This window comes from Fringilla coelebs (genome assembly GCF_963513975.1).
Source record: "Fringilla coelebs genome assembly, chromosome: 18".
NCBI classification, from domain to species: domain Eukaryota; kingdom Metazoa; phylum Chordata; class Aves; order Passeriformes; family Fringillidae; genus Fringilla; species Fringilla coelebs.
In genome coordinates this window covers 50,241-67,405 of record NC_140044.1, presented here as the reverse complement: position 1 = coordinate 67,405, position 17,165 = coordinate 50,241, and the positions used below count along the sequence as shown (strand labels likewise).

Genomic DNA, 17,165 nt, shown 5'->3' with positions numbered 1-17,165 from the left:
TTTCCGTGTTTTCTGAATTTGATTAATACAAGTCAAGGTCACTTCCCGAAAGAAGGATGCCTACCTACTGCAGCTGCAAGCAAACTAGACTCAAAAGTTGGGGGAGGGGAAGATGATACTGGGAACTGCTAGCACTGTCTCCAAAAATAAACCAATTACAAAAGTCGAATAAAATTTGGAATTTTTTACTACAACACTACATAAGTAACCTAATAACTAAAGTCTGAGTCTGTATAATTACTGTTCCAAGCAAACAAGATTCACAATGATGCACCAGTGAACCTGCAAAAAATTACTAATTCTGAGAACCCTTTACTAAACTCTATACAATTTCCTCAAAAATATACATTTTTGGGTTTTTTTTCCTTTCTTTCTTTGATTTATCATGCAGTTCATGAAGCTAGTAAGACACTGTCCATGAATTAACGGCATGTCTCAATTTTACTGAGACTGTGCAGCTCCACCCAATCCACATTGTCCTATTCTGAAGTCATTTAGGAAAAACACATTTTGGGAAAGCATGCAAGCTCTTTACAAAAGTCTACAGCATGCATTTTTCCAGTTTCTGAAGACTGTACCTAGCTTATAGAAACAATAGAAGTAAAATGTGTTCACCTGCAATGTGTAAAAATGTTTTAAGCCCTGTAAAGATATTTTAAAATACATTGTTTTTAAAATGTGCCACATTTGCATTATGCATGAGGCCAATCAGATGTAGTTTGCCCTTCCCTGTTAAAATTAACAGGTTGTGAAAATAAGACCCTATCAAAGAGAAATAGTATTATTTTTGCTTTTTCTACAACTTTTTCTACAATTATTTTTGCTTTTTCTGCACCACATTGGCAGCAGGGTAGAAGGAATGCATTGCTGAAAAACATTTAAAACCATACATCAACAGACACTTCCACAAGGACATCTGGGGACACACGGACATGTACACACTCACCCTCAACTTAATATATTTCATCTTTAATAAAACACCTTTATACACCCAGCATTGCAACAGATGTTTCATCTGTTGATTCAGACTGAAATTAGGATGATCTACTGAATTAAAGTTAGATTTGACATATTGGTGCAGTAAAAAGAAAGGAACCTTGCTAATTTTGGGTGGGCATCTTTGTCTAAAATAGAAAAATAAATACAGCATATCAGTGCCTGTGTAGGCACAACTACATCTGTGGTTAAGGATGCCTAACATTTTCCATCACAGAAACCTGTTCTAATTCTTTAATGCCTATCTCTGACATATGCCTCAGAACTACTTTTTGGTTCAGACATTTGAAAAATGAGCAGAGACTTCTGTTGAACAAAGTGTAACCTTTTATTCTGTCCAAGAAATTAAAGCTTTGGAAGAGAAACTAGTCGAATGTCTAAACAAACTGAACTTTATCTTGCTGCTCCAATGAAGATATCTGTATAGGTGGCAAGTGCCTTATTTAAAGTACTCTAACATGCTCAGTTTTGTTTTAAACCAATGGCCAAGATCTTCATGTATTTTATCCAACCAAGTTAGCTTTGTTGCTGCACAGCTTCTCCATGCTGACAGAACAGAACACACTTTATCACTACATTACCAAGACCAAGAGAAACTTCTCTATAAACCTGCCAGCTACAAAGCAGTTAAAGTGCCTGGCAGCACAGTACCTAGAGAACAGGGACCTTTGTCTAGGTTAAACTGCCTCACCCATACACAGCATGAGGCAGCAGCAGGATCAAGGGCTTAGGAAAGGCCACCCTTACCTCCCTCCTAATTCAAGATTTCTTTTGAAATGGTAGCTGGAGGTCTCATCCAACAGTGCTAAAACCCCACTTTCCTGTCTCTCCAGCAAGTAACCTGTGTAGAAGGCACGCTCAGTTTAGCGACCAAGGCTAAACCCTGCTCGATGACTACCTTGCTGGCAAACAGAGTAGAAATTTCCTTATGGCACATTATACTATTTTTTCCATAAGCTTTTTAAAGACATACAGAAACTTACACTGAAAATACTAAGGATGTGAGGTCATTCAAAAAACTCCAAATAGTATTGTCAGCTCCACCTGTCAAGACTTCTTTAATCCTTGTTGCACATTCTTAATTTAAGCAGATTCCTGAAACAGTGCACTGCACAGATGATGCAACAGACAAATAATGCTATTAGTAGTCTTTTCTGTGACCTGATGGGGGCCAGTCCCACACAAAGTCTCATGAGCAGTAACACAGCAATCACTTCCAATTTACCACACAGTAATAGATAATAATCTCATAAATCAAGATCGGAAGTCTGTCAAGGACCTGTATCTTAACTTGGCCTTTGCCCAGAATGAGTACTTAGAGAGTTCCAGGGACAAATCAGAACACACAGGCTTTTTCCAATGGAGAGTAAACAACAGTGATACATAGTGTCTTGATTATGACAGATCACAACGAATATATTTGTACCCATCAATAAGGGTGGGCCCATGAGCATGAAAGAAATGTACTCCATAAATCACATACCCTTGCCGTTGGCACATTTTGTTAGTCAATAGATGCAGTACTTATGAACATATATTCATGTCTTTGCACAAGAAGTAAGTTACAGAAATAATGTCAGCAAATATATTATTTTTCACCAGAAACATGACACTTTTAAAAATGTAGATTCATATTCTGAAAAAGTGTTTGAGTGCTGTGGGCAGAAGGTAGAGGGGAAGGCATCTATCCATTACAGGGTTTCATACTGTGTGAGTCTACTCAGACCCACACAGATGGCTTTAAGGGGAGTTAAATGCCCGGTGTCTTAAGAATGCTTTTGAGACTGCTACTTAGCATCTTTTTCTGTCAAGCTACTAAAATAGATTCTTTTAAAAATTTATTGAAAAATACACATCCTCTTTGTTTTTAAGATTAGATCTTGGTATTTGCTGATCTAATAATAATTAAAGGCCTCTTAATGAAGTTAATGAGTTTTCAGCAAAACTAGACTCTCAGACTTGAGAGTACAAGATCAGAAACTACTAAAACCAAAATAAGCTACTGAAGAAAGGAAATCAAAATAGTTCACATTTTCCATGCATAGTATCAGTGCTTGTATACAATTAATTTAATTGAAAGGAATAAGTACAGCTACTTAATACAAAGGTGCCAGTTCTAAACCCCAATTTGTCCTTGAAATATGGAAATGTTTCAAGCTCAATGCTGTAATTAAAATCTGATTAGGTTTGAGTATATGCATGTACACTTCATTTGGCTGCAAGAGGTATTTCGTTCAACAGAAATGCCTACCATTCAATATTTGAATCAGAATCAGTTGTCTACCCACGTTATACCAACAGATTTGAGCATTCCATTAACTAGGATCCCCTTTCCTCTATTTCTTTTTCCTATTCCGTACCATATTTCCTTCACAGTGAACAGAGGTTAGTAGATATAGTGCCTTCAGTGAAATTGCAAAATAAAGACAGAACAGAATCCCCCCCCAAATCAGGTTAATTAATCTTTCCACAATACAGTCAGGTTATCACAGAGCATCTGCTACAATTTACTGCTCAAAACAAAGCTGTAGTGGTATCGTGCATGTCTCTGGTCAAATAAAATCTTAGATTTATGGGCTCAATTTTTTAAAAATTAAGCAAGGTGGAGTAATAAAAAGGAAAAACCCCAAAGGTTGGTATCTTTGCTCAATACTACATAAAACAGAGCAGTACCACCCAGAGAGGTATTAGAAATTGGAGAGTCACAGAGTCTCTTCCAAGGCCTACAAGAAAAGGACAAGCTTTACTACCTGCAACAAGTTAAATTTCAGTTTATAAATAGTGATTGAACACCGGAACCACTTTCAGACAGCGTACGGAATTCCCTATCCTGAGAGATTTTTTTGTGCTTGACTGAACAAAACCTTGACAGACCAACACTGACTTTGCTCATGGTGCTTGGATTGACACTAGCATACTTACATGATGAGTTTCAGTAAAACACTGTCATCAGGGAAATTACATACTACAGCCCAGAGATAAACTGGGATGTAGTACATAAGATACTGAGATAAACCATTATAACAATGGGCTGCTAGGATAGCAAAGTAACATTACAAATTATCCAACTTTGTTTAATTTTAAGATATTACCATATTCTTTTTGGTTCTGATTTAAGAGGTATGTTTTATTAATATTATGCATGCTTTAGATTTTGCATACACACATCAACAGTCCCATCTTTACTGGACACAGAGTATGCAATCCTGACCACAACATTAATTCCTACCATTTTTCCCACCCATTTATGAGAAAAAATGGCATGCTTTTAAGTAAGGCTGTCAGTGCCCTCTGGATTTTTCTTTTTTGGTCCAAACTTTTCTATTCTTTACAAGGAATTTCCATTGCAAAAAAACCTTATGCTTCTAGTTTTTCTAATATTCTATTTAAGTAGCAGTATCTTCACTTTCATTAAAAAGCCATTTTTCAACAAATCTCACATTAAGCTCCCAAGGACTCCTCAGGCAGGCAGAAAATCAGTCTGTCTTACTCACGAAAGTTTTTACACAAATGGCACTTCTCAAACAGAAATGTTTATCCACAGAAGTCTTCAAAATGACGCTATCAACATTAGCATAGAAATTCGAAGCAATTTTATGAAGATTAGCAACCATTCTGGAAGTCAGTACAAGACATCTATGACTACCAAAACCAGAGGGGATGATATCCTTCCTCTTCAAGTGCCAAAAGCATTTATAATGTTTTCAGATCCAGTTCCTTCCTTGTTTACAGATAAATGACTAAGCAGTTGTACAGTTTCACATCATTAGGAAGCAAACTTCATGTATTCTTCTATAGTGCACTAGTGGAAATGCCAGGACAGAGCTGCAAATTTCTTTTATTATTACTTTTTCCTTACATTTCCTTGCATTTTTTAGTTCCCATACAAGTAGACCGACTGAACTGTATCTAACATTCAGCAAAACTGAGCTGGAGAGCCATTGTTTGATCTTTTAAGTTAATATTCAGCCATGTCTGCACTGAAAAGTTGCCATATTAGCATCTGATAAGCAAATAAAACATGGTAACTAACTGAGTAGTTGTGACAGAAAACTTACCGAGAGCAGTATTTGCTACAGCAGAAGCCAGTAGGAATGCCTAGAAAGAAAAAGCATATGAATGTGTTTTAGCATGCTCTCAGACTTAACCATCTACTGTTCAGGAATTTCCTGGTTCAACACCACTGAGTCTCCTAGCTGCTGGATATTCTGTGGCAGTCAAACTGTACACTATCTGAAAGTTAAACTGTACACTATCTGAAAGTAGCCTTTCTTTATTTTTAACCCTGCCATCTGATAATAAGGAGAGTAACTGAAATGAGTGAAGAAGAAGTAAGGCCAACATAAAAAAAAAAAAGAGAGAAATGCTGTAAATACTGTGTCTTATTAAAAATACAGAGAAATATAGTCCATTTTACTCGTTGATACTGCATATACCAGAAATACTTACATTCGAGAGGAAGGCATAGCATGACTGTATAATAATGTAGTATTTTCAATCTTCTACCCTTTTTCTTCACTGGCAACGCTCAACTTTTGGTACACTACTTAGCACCGGTCTGTCATTTTGACAGAAGAATTAACTCAGATTTACTTTTTTTATTTTACTGAGTGGAGGAAAATTTTACAAAGATCTATTTGCTATAGCACACCCTCATTTTCCCTAGGTAAAACACTAGGAATAAAGACCAAGATGTCACTGGAGTAAGGAAAAGTTAGCTAAACCAAATGATAGCAATATATTCAGTCAGTCACCCTGAAAAGAAAGTTCTCTTAAGTCACCGTGGCTTCTTCTTCAGTGACCATTCTGACTAGAGTTACTACCCATAGTTACTAAATCTACATTTGAGAAAAAGTCTCACAAAGACTTAGAAATCCATCTCAAGCTTTAACTTCGTATCAAATTTGTAAAGTAATAAACTTATATAAGCTATCCAAAAGATATACAAAGCAATGGCAAAGTCCTTTCAATCAGTGAGCAACCAATTAAAAAATACACCATTCACAATACAATCCTTACATAAGCTGGAAAAGATATTAAGGTTCAGGTCAAGTTCAACATGCTCTACTTTTAACTTTAGTCATTAGCATTCTCATTAGCAGTAAATATGTGAGAAAGGATTACGAGCAGTCAGGAAGTCAGATGTTGAAATTTTTATATAATTATTTTTAAAAAAAAAAGTAGCCCAACAAAGAGAGGTAACAGACAAGGCAGCATAATGGCCCTGACTTGGCTTGAGAGCTGTGGAAATGTGCTATGCTGTCTTAAAAAGACAAAATTCCATTAACGTGCATTTAAAGGGTTCTGGTTTTCTATTTTCAATTAATACTAGTAAGACAAGAGCTTGTTGTGATATTGCTTACTTTTTACAAAATACAATAGCTTAGCTCCCACCCCAACAGTTAAGAAAACAAAAACCTCAACCCATTATATGAAGGATTCTTTAGGCCCTAACCCAAAATAGCATAAGCCAACAATAAATATCTGTAGTGACAGAAAGACAAGACACATTCCAAGAACAGAGTCGTCTACATCTTGGAGAAAGGTCAGGTAGCTTTTAGTAGATCAGAGCAACTTACACAGAAAAGAGCTTTAAGGTAGACAAATGAGGTTGAACCTGTAGATCCCTTCAGTTTGATTTTCACCATTGTACCTGAAACTACAATAATTTTAAAGTTACCATTAAATAACCTTTAAGTTTAACTCTTTTACAAGAGATGTGTTTCCTAATGTCTTTCTTCCTTTGTATATTAAAGGTAGGATAATTAAGATTTTTAGCTTAACAGCATACAGTCCTTACTGGAAAGGTTGGTCCAGAACTACTATTGGAAGCAAGAAAAGATGTATTGTCACCTAGCAGTGATCATGTAGAAATAGGAACAGCTAACACACAGTAAAACAAGAAACTAAATTAATATAAGCAGTAGTTGGTACTTAGCATGAGAGTGGTTTATGCACAGTCTTGCATATGAGAATTTATTTCTTGACAATTGATTTTTAGCAAGCACTTACTCACCAAATAGCTTGAAGTTCCAGTAAGAAAAAGATTCCTAACTGGAATTCCAGCAATAAAAGCATGCCTGCATGATATTAAAGGAAACAGTGGAAAATTTCTCAGGCTGACATCCAGAATGCCTGTGGTTCCTTTTCATATTTCTCTTCTTGCAACTTGCAAAGTAGATATTAAACCAGGCCCTAAAAAGCTTTTAAGCTTTTTGGTTTTGGTTTGGTTTTTTTGGTGTGTTTTTTTTTGGTGGTTTTTCTTTCAGTTGTTTGTTTTCAGGGTTTTTTTTTTTTTTTTCCTTTTCTTTTCTGAAGCCTGGAAATTTGCACTGCTTTTAAAGAGCTTTTAAAAAAGTTGTCTCAAATATACTGCTCAAACAACCTCCCACTTCTACCTAGACAGACTCTTTAGTTTAAAGTAAAAGTTTCATTGCTAGAAAGCAGACCTAAGATGAGGAGGAATAAAAAAAAATTGCTCATCTACCAAAAGCATTGCTTGGCCAATCTGAAATATTATTATAGTGTGTATTAATCTTGATAGAGGTCATTTGAGGTTCAGCTACAGAGAGATGGATGGGTAAGAGAAAACAAAGCAGTTGATAATGCTACCTTGTAGCTGTACATTTGAATAGAAATTACAGTGGATGTCATCGCAAGCTATTCTGTTCCTATTAAGTGATCAAGTAATGGCTGTCCTTCAACTTAGTCGAATTTGCATTCAACAATTTTCCGTTGTTCCTGAATCCCACTCATCATCCATGTTACCTTGCTTATTGTCCCTCACACAGCCAATACAAGTCTGCCAAGTTTGCTAGCACTAGTTCTACACCTCACCTCTACAAATCTTATTCATCAGCCTCGAACATACATCACCAAAGATTAGGGGGTTCAGCAGAAAACCTACAGTTGTAATACAAATGTCTTTGAAAGCTACTTCAGCCAGGGAAAATGTTTGCTTTTTTTCAGTTTTCTGTGCACTGATTAGAGAAACTGCCTTCCTAATTTTAAGGGGGGGATCAAATGAACATTCTAGGTTAACAGGAGATGTTTGCTTTGTTCTATTTTAATCAAGTGAACAGTTTGCAGATAAAGGAGGCTTGCTTTTGTTGCCATTAGTGCTATCTTTGAATCTATGACTATAAATACTTGAAATACAGATTACGAGGGGATTCTTTCAATTACTACCTAAGAATGTTAAACAATGTGCTGACTGACATTCTGACCCATTGAGCCAGAAATCTCTACTCTGAAGATCAAAAAGGCTGCCATAGAAGATGAAACCAGAAGGGTACTATAACAAAAGATGCTGCTATGTCTGCTTTAGTTTTCAGCAGCAAAGATGGACTAAGCACAAAAAGAACTGCAAACCAAGTCATAATTCCCTATTTCCACCTAACCCCTCTAGCCTAGCCTTTATGGGGAAAGAGAAACTATTATATGGAAAGATGTCTGAAAAGCCTATCCAAATCACTGGCAAAGACGTTGCAAAATTTTGTTTGAAATAATTTCCTTAAGATGTAAGCTGCCAAGAATAGAAAACCATTTTAAAGTTGTCATTATTAATAGAAGAAATTAATTTTGAACCTTTACTAGTTCTTCCATGAGATTCAAAAAAAACAATGAAAACCAATGTAGCATTTCCATATACTGATTGTTTACGTGCGTGCGCGCATACACACATGTATGCTCCTTTTAGATGGCTGTCTAAAAGGTTTTAGAAAAAGTTTATCCACATAGAATGCTATCCCCTCAGACACATGTAGCAGCAAAAAGCAAGTAGCCCAGTTTACCTTTTTCTGTGCCTTACTAGCCTCCAGAGGATGTGATGAAAAAACCCATCAATGTTAAGATGCTCATATACTCTATAGGGCAATTGGCAAAGTGTTAGAACTACAAATTAAGTGCACAAAGCATAACCAGAGGAATGCTACCTTTGATTTAGATCTATTTAGCTCTTTGGACCCACATAAAATGAACAGAGAACCCCTGACTGACTGTTCTGAACAATCGTTTCCCCAAAATACTGGAGTGAACATGCATTTCACTGGGGTTTTTTGCAAGTAAGTGGTTTAGTTCTCTCTTTTACTTAACCCTTCAATTAAAAGATACAGCAACAAAAGTCACCCAACTCAATCCCAGTTACATTATCTGTTCAATCACTTTGGGATGTTTCAGTGAGGCAGGGCATTCTGTTATTAGACACACAGCACACAAAAGACTATATATCCCTCAAGAGATTGAAGGTAAGGTAATTTTGTTTCACTTTTCAAAAATCAGTTTATTCATAACTGTAAATTTAAAAAGTCACCAATTAAGTATTATTAAAGTAACAGGATCCATCTGAAATATACCTCCCATTTATATGATGCACAAAATAATTTGATGTACCTTCACCCAACTAAATGCAGCATACAAAAATCATGGTGAGTGGAAATACATTCCATAGCAGATTTAAATCAGTAGCAGTTAAATACTTTTACAATTGCCTATTTCCTAATACACTACATCTAGAAACATCAACAGAAAAATAAAAAACTACATAGGCAGGCTGCTCCAGCATTCAAGTCAGATATCCTTAGCATAAAGGATTACATTCCTCCCCAGCCACTCTCCTCCTTTTTTTTATTATTAAAACAAGTGAGAAGAATATTTGAGATATTTCTAAATATTCAAAAAGCTTGAACATGAAATGCAGAAGATCCTGTATGGTACAGTCCTTTAAGATCACATTTTCGAGAGAGACTCATTTAAATGCAGGAGTTGAAGCAGCCTGTAGTGTCAGACTCTAGTGTCCAATACCTTTTCACATGCTACAAACGGTTTAATTTTGCAGGCAAATATAATCAAGATACCTTTTCTTTCTCAGAGTTCTTGAAAAATAAAAACACCACCCCCCCCCCTTCCTAGGAAACTGTACCAAAGATATTATTAATGAAGATTTTGTGATTGTGATTTCTTGTCCATTATTAATTTAAAAAACCCCACCACGATCAAAAGATAAGGTTCCGTTGTAAAATAGATTTGCTTCTTCTTCCTAATCTGCATTTTGTCTCAGCTATATGTTAGGGTACATCAGTGATACAATGCAAAAAAAAAAAAAAAAAAAAAGGTAACTAGGCAATGCAAAACTTCCAAGTTAATAAATCCAAAGCCAGGATGAACAAGGGCCTCAAAAGAACAGTTAAAAGAAACACAAAGCCACAGGCAAGCCCAAAATGCACGCAAGTCATATTCCAAGTAAAATCAGACCGCCAATAACATACTGTAATCAGGAGAGGTACTTAAAGTGAGGCTGAATGTTGGGTTTATTTTTTCTATCACTTCCCACATCCCACAGCCTCTATCTTCACATGTCAGCAGTGAATCCATCAAATCCACTGGTATCAGTTAAAAAAACCAAAACGGTAGTAGTAACAGAGTTGAAGGAAATTCTCTACAACAGTCAGCTGAACAGCTGTTGTAATAGCAGTTAACAGTAATTACTGCATGTTATAATGCACAATCTTGTTTAAAAAACAAAAATAACAAAACTGAAACAAAACAGAAAGCTCAACCCTCCCCCAAAAGCACCCAATTTTGTCTGTTTCTTCTAAATCCAAGCTTTTATTCTCTGGTTTTCACTCATATACTATTTGTTTCTATGAAGCTACATTTTATATTCAGAACACACAACTTACTTTCATGTGAAGCAGAACATTTAAGATGGAAATATTCCATGAGAAAAATGTTTATTTTTACAATAGTGATGAAGTTTAAAAAAATGTTAAGCTTATTGTAAGAATCCATTTTAAATGTATTACAGTTACCATATACTAAAAATTGGCATCCCTCACACATTCAGATTTCCTTTTGTTTTGTCTTGTTATTTTAGTTAGACTCCAACCTACTATTTTCTGTTAACTTCTATCTAAAAGAGGAAAAAGATACTGAGGATTCAAATGAGTCTGAATATGAGGTGACAAATTGAGAAGCTTCGCTTTTAAAGGAAAACTTGACCGTGTTTAGGAGTAGGAGCAGAAACCACAAACAGAACTAACTTTAGAACCAAAGAAAGAGAATCGTGGGAAGTATCTCAGCCTCACGCTACATTCTAACTCATAATCACCCTATTTATAATCCAGAAACAGTAACACCTACAGTGGCATGCGACCCGAGCCGGGGCGGAGGGGGTGGTTGGGGGTGGGAATCTCATCTCCACCCCTCAATAACAGTTTCTTTACAGCTACGAGGCAGAAATGGAAAAGAGGCATGGAAATGAACCTTTCAGGTCCAGCGTTTTTCATCCCTTTTCTTATTACCAGAGATAAGAGGGCGACAAGAGAAGTCCGCTCTAAAACTTACCAAGGCTACAGGATGACTAGGAGCAGGCGGATATCAAGGTCTTTGGAACCGCCTCGGTACCAGATAAACCTAGATGAATGGTAGAGAGGGCCATTCTAACCGAGGTATTTCACCCACACCCCGCCTCTGCTCAGACTGAGAAACCGTGGGTCAGACGATTCTAAAGCCAGGTCCACAGCGACCTCAGATCTCTTTGTATTCTACGAGGAACCTCCACCCAAAATCACCACCCTTAGATATGCATCACACAGCGACACGGGAAGCCTTCAGTCCACGGCTCAATCCCCCGCTACTGCCCCACGAATGCCCCTTCAAAACTTAGTCACCAGTAAAGTTAAAATAGCTAGAAAGAGGTAAAGGCAGCCGCACATTGCCCGGGTAATCCCCTCATCTCCAGCCCTGGGAATATTCCTAACACACAACCCATCTACGCTCCCCTTCCTCCTCCCATCAGGGAGCCACGTTCATATTGAGGAGGGGGGCGAAAGACAAAAAAGAGCCACCCCTCAAGGCCACCCCCAAGCTTCTCCCTTCCCCGGCAAAGGGCAGCGCTCCCTCCGCCATCCCAGTCCCAGCCCAGCACTAGAAGCAGGGAAACGCGAACTAGAACTCCCCTCTCTCCACTCGTTACTCACTCCCTCCCTCCGAACCCCACTCACCTGGGAAATGAGCCAAAGCTCAGCTACATCTCCATCTCCCCCACGCTCAGCCCCGCACCGCCATTTTCCTCACTGCCTGGATTTAAATCGGGACCGACGCGGAGACACCAGGCGGCGTGAGGTATTGTGGGACCTGTAGTACCCACACGGGAGCTCGTGGTACTTGTAGTCCGCGCCGGGATTGCGGCCGGAGCCGCCAGGCTCAGCCTGGTGCCAGCGCTCCGGTGTCGCCTCTGCATCGCCGCGGTCTCTGCAGTAGGGCGGGCTCAAACGGGGAGGAGGCCTGTGCCGTGCACCCCCCTGGCGCGTTCCCGCGGCACTTGCTTCGTGCTCGTAGAGGTCACAAAATGCCGTATCTGTATCATTAGGCTCCCTGGGAGTTAAAAAAAAAAACAAACCTTCAAATAATGGTTGAAAGAAAAATATTTACTCCCTTGAGCCTGAAATTTTCTTCTGCTGCACCAGACATATAGTTTTTCTTCTTTTTTTATGCATAGTCTATAGGGGGCCCTAATTAGCGCTCCAGCTGGCACTCTCTAATACTGAAATCGATTAATCCCTGCAACAGTAAGCACATCCACAATACCAGTTAAATTGGACAACCAAGAGTTAATTGGATCATGATTTAATTAGATAAACAGGCAGTCTTCCAACAAAGCTATCAGTCACTATCAAGCCCACCCCTCACACAAACCCCATCGCCCCCAATGCGTCCCACCCCATGCCCCCCTCCTCGCGCCGCCGCCCCGCCCGCGAGCGGCGCCACGCCCTCTGCCGGCGAACGCCGCGCCACCCGCGTACTCCGTGACGCCCCTCCGGGCGAACGCCAAACGGTGCCCGCACACCGCCCTCCGCCCAGCCCCTACGGGAAGAAGAGAGCTGGGGGTGAAATAAAGCTTGTGGGTCAAGAGCTAAATGAGCTGAAATCTGGAGCTAGGAAGGGAACCTCTAGGGCTGGAGCTGTCATCGCTGCAGGGCTGGCATCGGGACTGGACATGGCATAGGACCTGTAGAGCTGGCAGAGAGACTCTAGGGTCCTTGTGCCAAAATCACTGTAGGCCTGTGACATGGATGCAGGGGCTGGGTATTGTGACTGAAACTAGAACAGGACATGTGGAGTGGAAAAAGGGGCTGCAACCCTGGGCCTGAAAACCCCAGTGATGCTGAGACATTGCCTCAGTTGGTGATGGTCACTGTAAGGTGGGAGATGAAAACACATTGGGAAGTGGACTGTGGGGCTGGGACTTTGAATGAAAATGGAAAAGAAACTGTAGACCCGAGAACAGGGCTGTGATTATTGTGAACAGATGTGAGCTCTGCTGTCCCTTTGGACTGAGAAAGACAGAGGTTTTTTTCCCAAGTTCCTTTTGAACCTGTCCTGCACCTGTTACAAGTCTTCAGTCTCCTGCAGTTTTGTGGGTCAGTCACACGTAAAACAGCACAACTGACTGGCATGCTCTGCTCATGAGAGATGAGAAGAATCCCTCTGTTCACACCAGACCTGCAGCTGCCAAACCTCACCAAAGCACCTGAGGAGCCCCCAGGGATTGATGGTATAGAAGGGAGGTGATGGAAGACAGCACAGCAGGCAGCCTGCCCTCTATCTGGGTGTGAAGAAGGCAGGGCTGGGAACTGCTAGTAACATCCCATCAGGTCTGGCTCATGGTGCCACCCTGAGGGCTTCCCCTGCCTTTGGGCAGTCCCAGCTGCTGCAGCTCACTTGATAGAGACTCACTATCTATACTGTGCTTGGCTGCACTGGAGAGGATGAAGCTGAGAACAGCAGTGGTTGCCTTCTCATCCCCTGACTGCAGATGGGAGGGAGGGCAAGCTCTGTCACCTTGGGAAGGCATCCGCAGACTCACTGCTGCCCGTCTCCGGAGCATGGCTCCATCAGGAGATCACGGTAAGGACAGCAGTGCTCACCTAACTTTGCGCCTGAGGTCAGCTTCAGGATCTTGTCATACTGTGGGAGAGCAGAGCTTCTCAGTAACCACCAGCTAACACACTCGCTACCAGTGTTAACACTAACAATTCTTACCTAAATATTAATACTAATAACACTTACCATGCATATTGTTAATGCTAGTAGAGGCCGGTAGCATTCTTTACCCTGAGGCTTGCATGAAGAACACAAAATTAATTAAGGTTGCTGATTATGCTGTTGTGTTGTTGAAATACTTGGCCTCCACTGCGGTAGCCCCACACTTACCTCGATGGCCTCCCCCGGCAGGTCCCGCAGCACCTGGACGCAGATCAGCTTCAGCTTCACTGATGTGATAAATAGAGCTCACTCTTTAAAATTTTCAAAAGTTTAATAAACGATAAAAGGAAAAAATAATCCAGCACTGGGATGCTTTTGGCATATAGCTAAAGAGCACAGAGGTAGCTTAAAATCATGTTCGCTACATCCGGTTACATTACTGGGGTTACAAGCATATTCATTAGCTTATACATTATTCAAACATTCCTTTGAGTTTTTGATGTTCCAGGAACTCTCTTGTTTGGTTTTAACCTCTGACTTGTCTGCAGAACATTCTGTAAATTAGGTCTACGTATTTTATTTCTTCCTGTAGTTTTATCCTGTTGCTTCACTCTCCCTGATAATGCCGATAAGAGTCGATAAATCTTTCCTGGATGCTTAAGCTCTTTTTGTCGCTGTTTTCACTTGGTAGGGCCAGTCTGCAGTAATAAGAAACAGAATAATTGCTTTACACCATTCTCTGAGTTAGTTACATAGAAGTATTTTAAAATTTTAACATTTTGCTAAAGCCTACGATATATTTATCACACTACTATTCATATGAAATATACAGTGCATACATAAACTGGCATATTACACTATACAAAGCAGTTAAAAGTAAGTATATGTTGTACCATATCAAAATACTTGTGATGCAAAAAGCTAATCTATGAATGTGAAAGCCAATATTGCTCTATCATCTATAACATCCGACGACTGTGGGGGAAAACGACGGTGAGCAGTGGGCCCGCAGGAGGCGGAAGGCGGGCAGGGGGACGCGGGCACTTAACTTTGGCCAGGGTGCTGATCTCGGCCAGTCGGAGCAGGCAAAGTCCCCCCCGAAGCGGAAGCACTGCGGGAGAAGAGGCGCCCAGAGCCCGCAGCGGGCTCTGCATGCCCTCCCCACTCCCCGCTGCGGAGCCCCCTCCTCACCATGTCGCCGCTGCTCCCTGGCCCGCCCTGCTGTCGGAGAGTCCGCCTTTGCGGCCCGGAACCACTCCCAGACTACGCCCCTCCCTGCCCCCTGCCCCGAGTGCCGATGGGGCGCTCCGGTAGGGACTCTGCAGGGTCTTTTCGCCGGGACCTGGGCACGACAGAGGGCCGGAGAAGGGTACGGGACTCTCGCGAACGGGACCCCCGGTGCCCGCGAACCCTCCGAGCAGCCCGGGCTCCGCCCCACGCTCCCACGGGCCGCACCCTCACGGCGCCTAAGCCTGCCAATCACGGCCCGCCTTTCTCCGCCCTGTCCAATCACAGCCGCCCTTACAATCCGGGCGCGGTCCCGCCAATCTCAGTCGCGGCCCGGCCCCTCAGCCTGGCCCCACTCCCCTGTACGCCTGGGGCACCGCTCCCGCCACCGCCGCTTTGGGAGCCGGCGGGGCTGTGTCCCCGCTGCCGCAGCCTCGGCAGGCGCTGTTGGGGCCGGGAAGGGCGGGCGGGAGCTTCCAGGTCAGGTTCTGACCGGGATTTCTCCCAGGGAAACGGGCAGACGGCGGGGAGCAGGCCGACGTGGCCCCTGCAGCGGCGGCGGCGGCGGGAGCAGTACGTGAGGGGACCGCGGGGGGTCGAGAAGCCGAGAGCGGCGGAAATGGGCGGGCTGGGATTGGTGGGGCCGGCGCTGCGTCGGGTTGTGATTGGCTGGCTGGCCCGGCCCTGGGGAATAAATAGCGTGCGTTGGGGTGGCGGAGGTGTCAGTTCGGCGGCGGAGCTAGGAGCCACGGGATGCGCAATCCGAGGAGCGGTGCTGCGCCAGGATGGGACCCCCGCGGCAGCTGATCCGGGGAGCGCTGGTGAGCACGGACGCGACGCCTGCGGCAGCGTCTGGGGGCTGGCGCTGTCCGGTTCTTCCTGCCGGGCCCTGTGCGGCTTGGGTAGCCGGCAGCCAGTGTGGGGCCTGGAGTGGCGCGGGGGTGACCGGCTGCTCTTACTGGGGGCTGGGAAGTAGACGTTTTGCGATTTCTGGATTTGCACTAATGTTCAGAATACTGCAAATAAAGTTGATTTTTTTGCATTTTTATTACTTTATTTTGTTTTTACTTGTAATAACAATGATTGCTTTCTTTGTTTGTTATTATTTTGCTCATTTCATTAATTTTTTTTGGTTTAACTTGTTTTCTTTACTAGATATCTGATGGTAATTCAGTAAGGGTTGTGGGACTGGGGCTGAAACACCAGTTGTGAGATCAGTGGGGACAAACCCCCAGGGTGTGGAATAAGGACTTAGGCATGAGTCAGGCCCAAAACAATGCGGAGCGGTGGAAATGCTGGGGCTAGATAAATGCCATTGGAGAAGGGCATGGAGCTGCAGCACAGGGCATGCAGGACATGCCTGGGGGTTCCCAGCCCCTGCCCCATGGTACCAAGCAGAGGCTGAGTGTGTGGGGGCTCAGAGAATTTGAGGGCCCAAGAACCAGCCCAAGGGTGCCTTTTGGCACTCTGTGGCTATTCCCAGGCCCCGGAGCTGCCTGGGGGAGGGTGAGGGGGCCTTTGTGCAGGTGCTGGGCTGAGACCCAGGGTGAGGGGGAAGGTAGATGTTGGGCTTCAGGCCTCAAGTGTCCCCAAATTTGGAATGCCATGAGTGTGGGTGGGACAGCTTCTCTAGACATATTGAAATGATGGCAGTAACTGATTTGTGACCTTATCAACAGCCTCAAGCTGCAGTGAGAAGCAGAAGCAGCTTTTAGCTGCAGGCAGTAAGAAGCTGAGGAGCTGGAGCTGAGGCAGCAGAGCTGGAGGAGACAGAAACATGGTAGGGTTTGGGGTAAAACCCCTGTGGGGCTGGGATAGGGAATGTGGAGCTGGGAGGTGAACTGAATGGTCGAACCTGAAATTGCTGTAAGGGCTGTGATCTGAGCTCAAACTACACAGAGCTAGAGCTAAAACAAAGATCCTGCCCTGAGAAGCACAAGTAGCATTATGTAGTA

The 17,165-nt window shown here is 42.3% G+C and overlaps 1 protein-coding gene and 1 long non-coding RNA gene across 2 annotated transcripts in view; both read right to left on the bottom strand.

Annotated features, from left to right (window-relative positions):
• NCOA3 (nuclear receptor coactivator 3) overlaps positions 1-12,068 on the bottom strand; it is a 52,877-nt gene extending 40,809 nt beyond the window's left edge. Inside the window, exons 1-2 of the mRNA XM_084217622.1 lie at positions 12,000-12,068; positions 5,055-5,094 (exon numbers count right to left, since the gene is read on the bottom strand). The gene's annotated coding sequence lies outside the window, so the exon portion shown is untranslated. The remainder of the gene's footprint in view (positions 1-5,054; positions 5,095-11,999) is intronic.
• A 2,227-nt stretch (positions 12,069-14,295) lies between these two features.
• On the bottom strand, positions 14,296-15,412 carry LOC311160695. The gene is made up of 2 exons (XR_014616602.1): positions 15,175-15,412; positions 14,296-14,681 (listed from the first exon to the last, which is right to left on the bottom strand). It is a non-coding gene; the product is annotated as an uncharacterized lncRNA (long non-coding RNA).
• Between the last annotated feature and the right edge of the window lie 1,753 nt (positions 15,413-17,165).